This window comes from Perna viridis, chromosome 15, assembly GCF_037379345.1.
Source record: "Perna viridis isolate PV_CMFRI_1.1 ecotype Kerala chromosome 15, ASM3737934v1, whole genome shotgun sequence".
In the NCBI taxonomy this organism is placed as follows: Eukaryota; Metazoa; Mollusca; class Bivalvia; order Mytilida; family Mytilidae; genus Perna; species Perna viridis.
This window is the reverse complement of record NC_142459.1, coordinates 24790071-24798826: the sequence shown is the minus strand read 5'-3', so window position 1 is coordinate 24798826 and position 8756 is coordinate 24790071. Positions and strand designations below refer to the sequence as shown.

At 32.7% G+C, this 8756-nt stretch overlaps 1 long non-coding RNA gene across 1 annotated transcript; it reads left to right on the top strand.

The window, feature by feature from the left end:
- Positions 1–4796: 4796 nt before the first annotated feature.
- On the top strand, positions 4797–7363 carry LOC148597580 (uncharacterized). The gene is made up of 2 exons (XR_015919110.1): positions 4797–4970; positions 6841–7363. It is a non-coding gene; the product is annotated as an uncharacterized LOC148597580 (long non-coding RNA).
- The last annotated feature ends 1393 nt before the right edge of the window (positions 7364–8756 follow it).

Here is an 8756-nt window from a genome sequence, read left to right as displayed (position 1 = left end):
GAGGTAGTTCCGATTTTTTTTTCGATTACCTGAATGTCAAAATTCCAGACAATTGAAAACCCTAAGAATTGTAGCTAATAATCTTCTTATTTGTAGTGACTTTGTTTCCTTGTGAACCTTGACCTTTAATTTTTTTTTTAATTCGAGAGTTTCTTTATTCAAATAATTGCTTGTAATCATAAACGTACCGAAAAACGTTGATTTCTTAAGGTAGTACAATACAGTTTGGTCATTTCTTAAAATTTGGTCTCATTTTGTTGAAATAAAGCTGTTTTGAGGCAGTCTGCACAGAAATTTCTATTGTTTTGTCATAAAAAAAGTGCATATTTTTTAAATCCTTGGTGTGTGGAGATTCAAGTCATTTATAAGTAATTTAGTGATTATTGTCATAAAATCCAGAAGCCATGGTAACATACTGAAAAAATATTACTGAGTTTTAGTACAAATCAGGGGTGCCTTTCCAAAACTAACAGCCAATTACTATGTTTTATAAAATATCAGACACTTAGACACTACCATAGAATGAAAGCATGCATGGAGTAGTTGGAAAAAGGATAAAAATAATAAGACACTTTTTGATTCATTCTCTCACAATTTTAGTTCCCAAAGTTCGTGCGAAATAAGGTATTTTGAAAATCAGCCATCTAATGCTGAGGAGAGAACGTAATACGGCAGGGGACTGAAACGTTCCGGATATCATTCTTCCTTTAAATTACACCTGTTTACCATTACATATATAACATCTGTCTATGTATAAATGCTTAACTACATTTAAACAATATATCCACCAAATTTCAACTTTTAATTTTAAGTTTTACAAAATTTGACCGGGGTAACTTGGTGTGTGAAACACTGCGCCTTAATGTAACTGTATAGTGCACCCTAAAGAACGAAATGGAATTTATTCTAGACTTTGTATTGAAAGGTGGGACATTAGTCATGAATTCTGGTTCCGGTGGTGGCATGCTAGGAGGAGGAGGAGGTAGAGATGGAATGTCAGGTGGTATTGGTGGAGGCGGAGGCCGAATGGGGATGACAGGAGGTATAGAGAAAAGCCATTAGCAAATCAAAAATCAAACTTTGTTACCGCTTGTAAAAGATGATGTCTCGTTTGCTCTTGCTATATCCATATGGATATTTACACCATTCAATATGTTAAGGAAATAATCATCTGATAATCAAACACCAGCCCACTATGAAAGAAAATATAATTCGTCATTAATGTGATAAAAATAGCAACATGTTAGAAATATGGGAACTTAGTAAACACATTTTAAAGATTTATTTGAACATATGCGAAAAAGTATCAAACATATTTTGATTTTAATACATACACTTAAAAGCCTTTTTCATTCAAGCGCATGACATGTTTTATTTATTATCATTTTGGGTCGTGTCATGATATCTGAAATTAAATTTGAATGTCTAACAAAGTCTAGCTGTTAAATCTACATTCTTTTTCCAATATTGCCAGGATCTGAATGTCGTCCCTTGCCTCCAAACTGTCACCCGTCTTGTGTAAAGTATGACGTAGCACACTGTAGAATCTGTGAATGTCGAAGTAGTAAGTATACGTCATAATAAGTCATTCTGCACATTACGTCACAAGTAGTCTGAGCCGCTCACTCATTCTGCACATTACGCCAAAATAAGTTTGTTATTTTCGTAAAATAAAATTTTCATAAAATTCGTATACATAAGCAAAATTATTCACACGATTTTAGTAAAATTTCAAATGATTTGCACCTGAATTGAGCAAAGACAATTTTTGACATAGCTCACGTGAAATTCACGAGAATCGATCTGTCAATGAATTCTCTGTGAATTTCATAAGTGAATTTCACGTGAAAATCACGATGATTTCATGAATTTTACTAGAAGCTCAATTCGCACGAATTGTACATGAAACATATTTTGCATGTGTACAAATAGCTATGTTTTATATATCTAATAAAATGGTACTGAATGGTAATACGAAGATATGGTAGATTTAAGAAATAATTCATGGAGGGGTATATTTGTACTCATTTTACGGCATTTATAATCGATTATTTAACACCCAGCGACAGGGAGGTGTTAAATGAGAATATAAATGACAAACACATGTTAAAATGAGGACGAATCTACCCTCGGAAAAAATTATTTCTCTTTCAATATGACAAATACGGTTATTTTTGTGAAAAAATTTTTCCTAGGCGTAGCCAAAATAACGGCTGTTCCGTTTAACCTCCCCCGTATGGAAGTTGGGTTAAATTTGAATATTTATGTCATCGTATGTGTTAAATGTGTGTATTTATATAATTGATTTCAATTAGATAACCTCGCAGCTGTTAAATTATCGCATAAACGTTTTTAAATGAGTGTTTTGTCTCGAAGCGACAGCGAAAGAAAAGAGACAGTGCGTATGTGCTGAAGGTGGGGGTTGTACCGACATATGCTGTTTGACGATATTAAGACGTCAAATTAGAATTTTAATTTATACAAAGAATGTTCCAATCACCTGTCGGTAAAGGAAAGGAAACCATCGTTGCAGCATGTTTCCATAATTCGATAAACTTTCCCAGCTTACATGTAACATTATTTTAACTAATATTTTTTTCTAGTTACACTTGGGATTGGAATTAAAACAGTTTTTGCACTTTCGGCTCGTATATATTATAGTTCCTGAAATAGTTTTACAATGCATTAGATACGCACTTCTTCAGTTTTTTTTTGTATTGTCGTTAAGTTACTGTTGTTTTTGTATTTGAGATCTGATCTTAATCCCACTGTAAAAGTTTTTGACTTTACATGTCTCTATTTTGCAGGTTAACAATTTAAAAATGAACTTATATATCATTTTATCTAATAATGTATAAAATAAAAAGTAACTTTTTATGATGAAGCCTCGTTTTGAGGTTTTAGGTTACGATTAAACGATATCAAAATGGTCTAGCTATATTTAATGTTCATGTTGCAGATCCCGGAAGAGCTATATCATATGGAAAGTAATCACACAGATGTCACATATTGTCCATATTAACCAGGCATTAAATATCTTTATTTTATACCGTGTTCATTTATTTAATCTTTGTCTCCTGGCAAAGGAGATGAACTATCAAAGAAAAAAATAATATAATTTGTTTGAAACTTTCGGATTGGTTGGTTTTTTTTAACAAACCAGGTTATTTATTTCGTTAACCTGGCTTTGTACTTTGACGTCATTAACGTCGATGGGTCCTCCCTACGCCATTCGAATAATCCCAAATAAATGGCATTTTGATAACGAATCAATTATCAATAATTGGACAATCACCTGTTAGATATTAACAACCATTTAAACATTTTACACACTGCTTCTCGGTTTATAAGTGTTTACTACTGCAAACTAGGGTTTCAACAGTCTTTAGGCAAAATTGTGGTCTCTGTTAGAATCAGGCAGTGGTGAAACATGGTATGAAAACACCCATTATTTTGATAGTGTAATTTGTGATTCTAGAAAACAGAGGGCGCTTATCCTACCGGTGCACCTGGTTCATGCTCCCAGTTTTTAGTGGAGTCCGAGTTGCTCATTTGCTTTTGTTACTTTGTATGTATGATTTTAGTTACTGTATGTTCTTTGTTGTGTATGTCTGTTTTCCATGTCTGGTCTTTGTTCCTGGATTACATTCTTTTGGTTACCGCTCTTGGTTCCCATGATTACTCCTTGACTATTTGACCTTGGTTCCCTTGATTACTCCTTGACTATTTGACCTTGGTTCCCTTGATTCCTCCTTGACTATTTGATCTTGGTTCCCTTGGTTACTCCTCGACTATTTGCACCATCAGATCCAAGAAAAAAGACAATACCTTCCATATCATGTTGGTGCATTGAGTTATAATTCCATTGAAATGCACTGAAACTGAACATTTCAAGGGCAGATAACTCTGTCAAAAACTTCATTTTAACTAACATTCTATCGAAAAATTTCTGAGCAAAGCCAGTGATGCAGAAATCAAATAATGGTCTTTTCATATAGAGAAAATGTGACAGATCGGTGGGTTTTTGACATGCATGTTTCTGATTTTTCCCATTTTACCGCATTCTTACACATACTTACACTTTATTGGTTCCTAAACTAATGCAAAATGTAAAGCTATTCCATTTCGTTGTATAATGATACAAGTTTTGTTAGTGAAGAAATTAAAAAAAACTGTTTGTCTTTCTATTTTAAGCATGTTATCTGATAGTCTAATTTACAAAACAAAAGCCTAATATTGGAGTGTGCGCACATACACCAAAAGCACATGGAGCTAATTATTTTGTTTCTTTTACCGAAACACTCAATAAAGGTTGTTACATAAGGAGTAATTTTACAAAATGAGTAATGGTAATTTGTCTTAGTAAATGAAAATATTTATGCTATATAGTTTCAGCATTTGTTCTTATGTACGTCCGTTTTTATACATAATTTGTTTACAATGTAAAGTATAACATTTTAAAATAAAATGTCATTTAACACAAAAGCACATGTTTAATTTGGGAAAATGTTGTAGAACTTCTATAAGTCAAAAGTGTAAAAGAGTAATCAAGGGAACCAAGGTTATAGCAGTAATCTAAGGAATGTAATCCAGGGACAAAGACCAGACATGGAAAACATATGAAAACACTACAATACTACAATTCAAATCTAATCGAAAGAGGCAGTATTGGTTTTAAAATATTCCGCAATGATGAAGACATTGCAATAATTTCTAAATGAGCTGAAATCATATTGATTTAAAAATGTTTGTTTCAGGGCATTGTTTAATAGAAACCGAACACACCCCTTTTTGCATTAAAACCCAAAAGTGTATGTTCATTAAGAATACCGTTGGTAAGATTGTATACTGTACTGTTTTTTGTCACATGACAATACATTCATCTCACATGATGTCAAGTGTTGATGACAAGACACGGAAGTTATACTTTACTATGTAAACAAATCAACGTGATTACTTTCCTAAAAAAGGTAGGTTGGTCATCAAAATCTATTTAAATAGAGAATCAATACTGACGATAAGGAACTTTGCACTCATACGAAATACACATGTACACATGCATACATATACATGAATATTTGAATAATCTGTACAGATACAATTCAGATTGCATGACAGGTTTGTCACACCCCCGAGTCCGCTCAAATCATTCTTTACTTAAACGTTTAGATTATTATGTTATTAGAATTAATGGTTGAGTTTGTGTATATATATTGTTAAAATCCCAACGATGTTAGAACTGGCAAATTTGCGAAGCAAATTTTTGTCGATCCCTCCGCGGGACTCGAACTCATAATGCTGTGACATCTATGGCAACATCGCCTGCACGAAGTCCAGTGCCCTAGACCACTCGGCCACTGTCCCGAAATACCATACATCGTGTACTAAGTTGAACGGGAATGACCCGGCCAACAAAAGCTATATTTTTATAGCCTAGCTGGCCGAGTGGTCTAGGGCGCTGGACTTTATGCAGGCGGTGTTGCCATAGATGTCACAGCAGTAAGAGTTCGAGTCCCGCGGAGGGAACGACCAAAAATTTGCATCGCAAATTTGACAGTTCTAACATCGTTGCGAATTTTTCAGACCTTTCTATACGTTTATATATCTTTCCTGTATCAATTTGATCCGATGGAGCAGTGTAGCAAATAGAGTCGTCACATTCTGAGACGTTGTATATATATATATATATGATAATAAAATAATAATAATAGAAAAAAAAACGAAATCTATTTCTCTTATTACAAGATTTACTGGAGATTCATTTTCAGTATTTCTAAAAATGTATTGAACACTTTGGCGCGCTTAGTAAGAGATTAAAAGGCACTGCATTCTTTAATCTTTTTGCTTTACGAGAGGTTTCCCGCCAGGGCAACTGATTCCTTTTCAGACTAGTCATAATTTGAATTAGACTTAGTCTCAAACTTTATGCTGTAGGTTTTGAAATATTCGCCTACGCTCAAATATTAAAAAAGAATGTAAAAAAATATAACTGAAGTTTTATTTCAGCACATATACGAATACAACATAATCTGATAGATAGATACCGATCTTTAATGTTACGGTATGATTTTTATTCTGATCAAACAAACAATGAATCAAGCAATTGGAATGTCAAAGTACCAGTATTGGAATTTCAAAGTACTATTATTGGAATCTCAACGTATTAGTATTGGAATCCCAATGTACTAGTATTGGAACCTCAAAGTACTAGTATTTGAATCTCGAGTATTATCAGTTTCCCTTATTTACTATGTTTGTAAACTAAAACATTGACATTTATTTATCCAGAAACGGAATATATAAGAAAGTTAAATGAGAATCTAAAGTTATGTTATCTTATTATCTTTTGGAATGTCAGGAAATGATGAATTTGAAAAGCTCAGATTTTCTATTTAAAGAATTATTTTTAAAAAAAAGTATCGATTCAGAAATAAGCCAGAAACATCTCTAGGTTATAGCTAATGGAAATCACATAGTAACAAAAATAATAATCTCAAATAGGAGGAACCATAGTTAAGTCAAGTTTACAAATGGCAGCATCCTTGGGAAAAAAAGACTTCCACAAGCAGTGACACGGTATTGACTGTTGTAAACAATAAAAGTTATAAAAAAAACAGTTGGATAATGTTTTAAATAAAAATACAATAGTAACGATATTTTGTGTCAAGCTAGTCCCTTACGTTCACTTCTAGATAGTAAAAAAGAATCAAGCAGGGATATGAATTATTTATCTATTTTTTGATTCGCTGCAATCCCATAATACTATATAATCGATATGTTTCAATGTTTTCTCCTTATAAAATATTGTAGTATAAGCATTACTATATTTCTCAATTACAGCCTCTTTAATTTATCAAGTACGATGGGTGAAGGTCATGGTACTGGAAGCGGAAATGGTATAAAGGGATGTCTGTCTGCTATAATTTGGTTGTTATTATTGTGGTTTGTAGGGTGGCCTATAGCGTTTTTACTTGCCTGGATTTACGTGTTGTTGCTTCCATTTGGAGCGTGTATAGATCCTATTAGGTCTCTCAATGAACAGTTGGTCAGAATACTTCAGCTGCCTTTGACATTTGCGCAGAACATGATAGACATGAAACCATTGTGTTAATGATATACTCATCACGAAGTGTAAATGTCATTCTATGTTTATGTTGTTTACATCTTGTTTAGAATTGGCAAAATGCTTGTGAATCACAAACTAATGCCATAGTTTTATGCATAATATTGACATCAACAATACTCCAAACACATTTATATCAGACATTGAAATTATACTTTTAGGATCAATAACCTGTCATATCTTTAGTTATGTTGATGTAAAGCTGTTCTGACATTATAATAAAACCCAACTTATAAAATACTATTTTTGTATTTTGGTCGTATATTAATGGTTTTTATTCAAAATCACCCTTTAAAATCATTATAAAATTTAATCAAAAACTTTGCAAAAGTTTGCCTATGATTGATATGGAAATAGTTCAAAGGTGTTTTTGACTAATTATATTTTAATTCTGTCTAATTTATTTTTACAGTAATTGAAATCGTGGGAGTTTTCTCTTATTATTCATGAATAACATCTAATGAAAATTAAATGTTAAAACATTTTTACGTGACATCATGAAAAATTATTACGAACATCAACATTAACATTACAATATATTTTTATGCAATCTGTGGCACATAGAACATGTCCATATCATTTAATATAGGAGTGGTCTGAAGGAATAAGATTTTTTTATAGCGAGCACGGATCAAGTCACTGCGAAAGCACAGAGCTCCACAGTAACTACGCGTGCATACTACCGGACTGCAAAATGATGTGAACAAAAATTCAACGTCCGGAAGTGAAATATCGTAGAGAGAATGAAAACTAACAATAGTGTCCCAAATAATTAATTTAAAATAAAAAAACGACTTTTTGGAAGTCTAAAAATAATTTAACTTAAGTAACAAAAGATAATTGCTATCCGAAGTACATACAATATTTATATTTGAGAACCTCAAATTGATATCCGAAGTACGTACAATGTTTATATTATGAGAACGTAACCCTGTTCCAGAAGCCTATTTGTTAGAGTTCTAGCGCGATACAAAATGTCTGTGCAGTTTCGGCAGCCTTTGGCTCTGAAACTACACAGGCATTACCGTAACAAGCTTTAGGGTTTCACTCTGCTATTAATTCATATGCACGTTCCTTTTGTTTTTTTTATTGTTAAAGACAAGCATTCTTTTTCACAAAAAATCTTAAGTGTAAAATATACGAAGTTTTTGACGTCACAGTACTTTGATCTTTTATGACGTCATAACGTACGACTAATTTTACACGAAAAATTTTATATTACCCTGTTGATAATTGAAGCCATCGTGCATCTCCTGTTTTGTTTTTTTTTTATCTAAATGACTTCTGGGGATTCCTGATACAAAATATGGACTTTGTCATTGGATGACTAAGATGGGACCATATTCTTATTTGTAACTACTTTAAAAATGCTGAATGGATGTCAAGGACACTTTAACACATGATGCAATTGTGTACCTCATCTTTTAAAAGAGTGAAAGTTTGTCTTTACTTCTGCATTGTAGAATTTCAACTTCCATTGCATCGTTTGAAAAATCATTTAAAACAATAATTTTATCGAGAATAACAGGTGATTGATTTTTTCTTTATATTTTGAAGTGGCCCCTACTTTACCCATGGTCTTGGATGATCACTGGTAGTGGCGCACCCTGGAGGGATGCAAGGTTTTGTCACT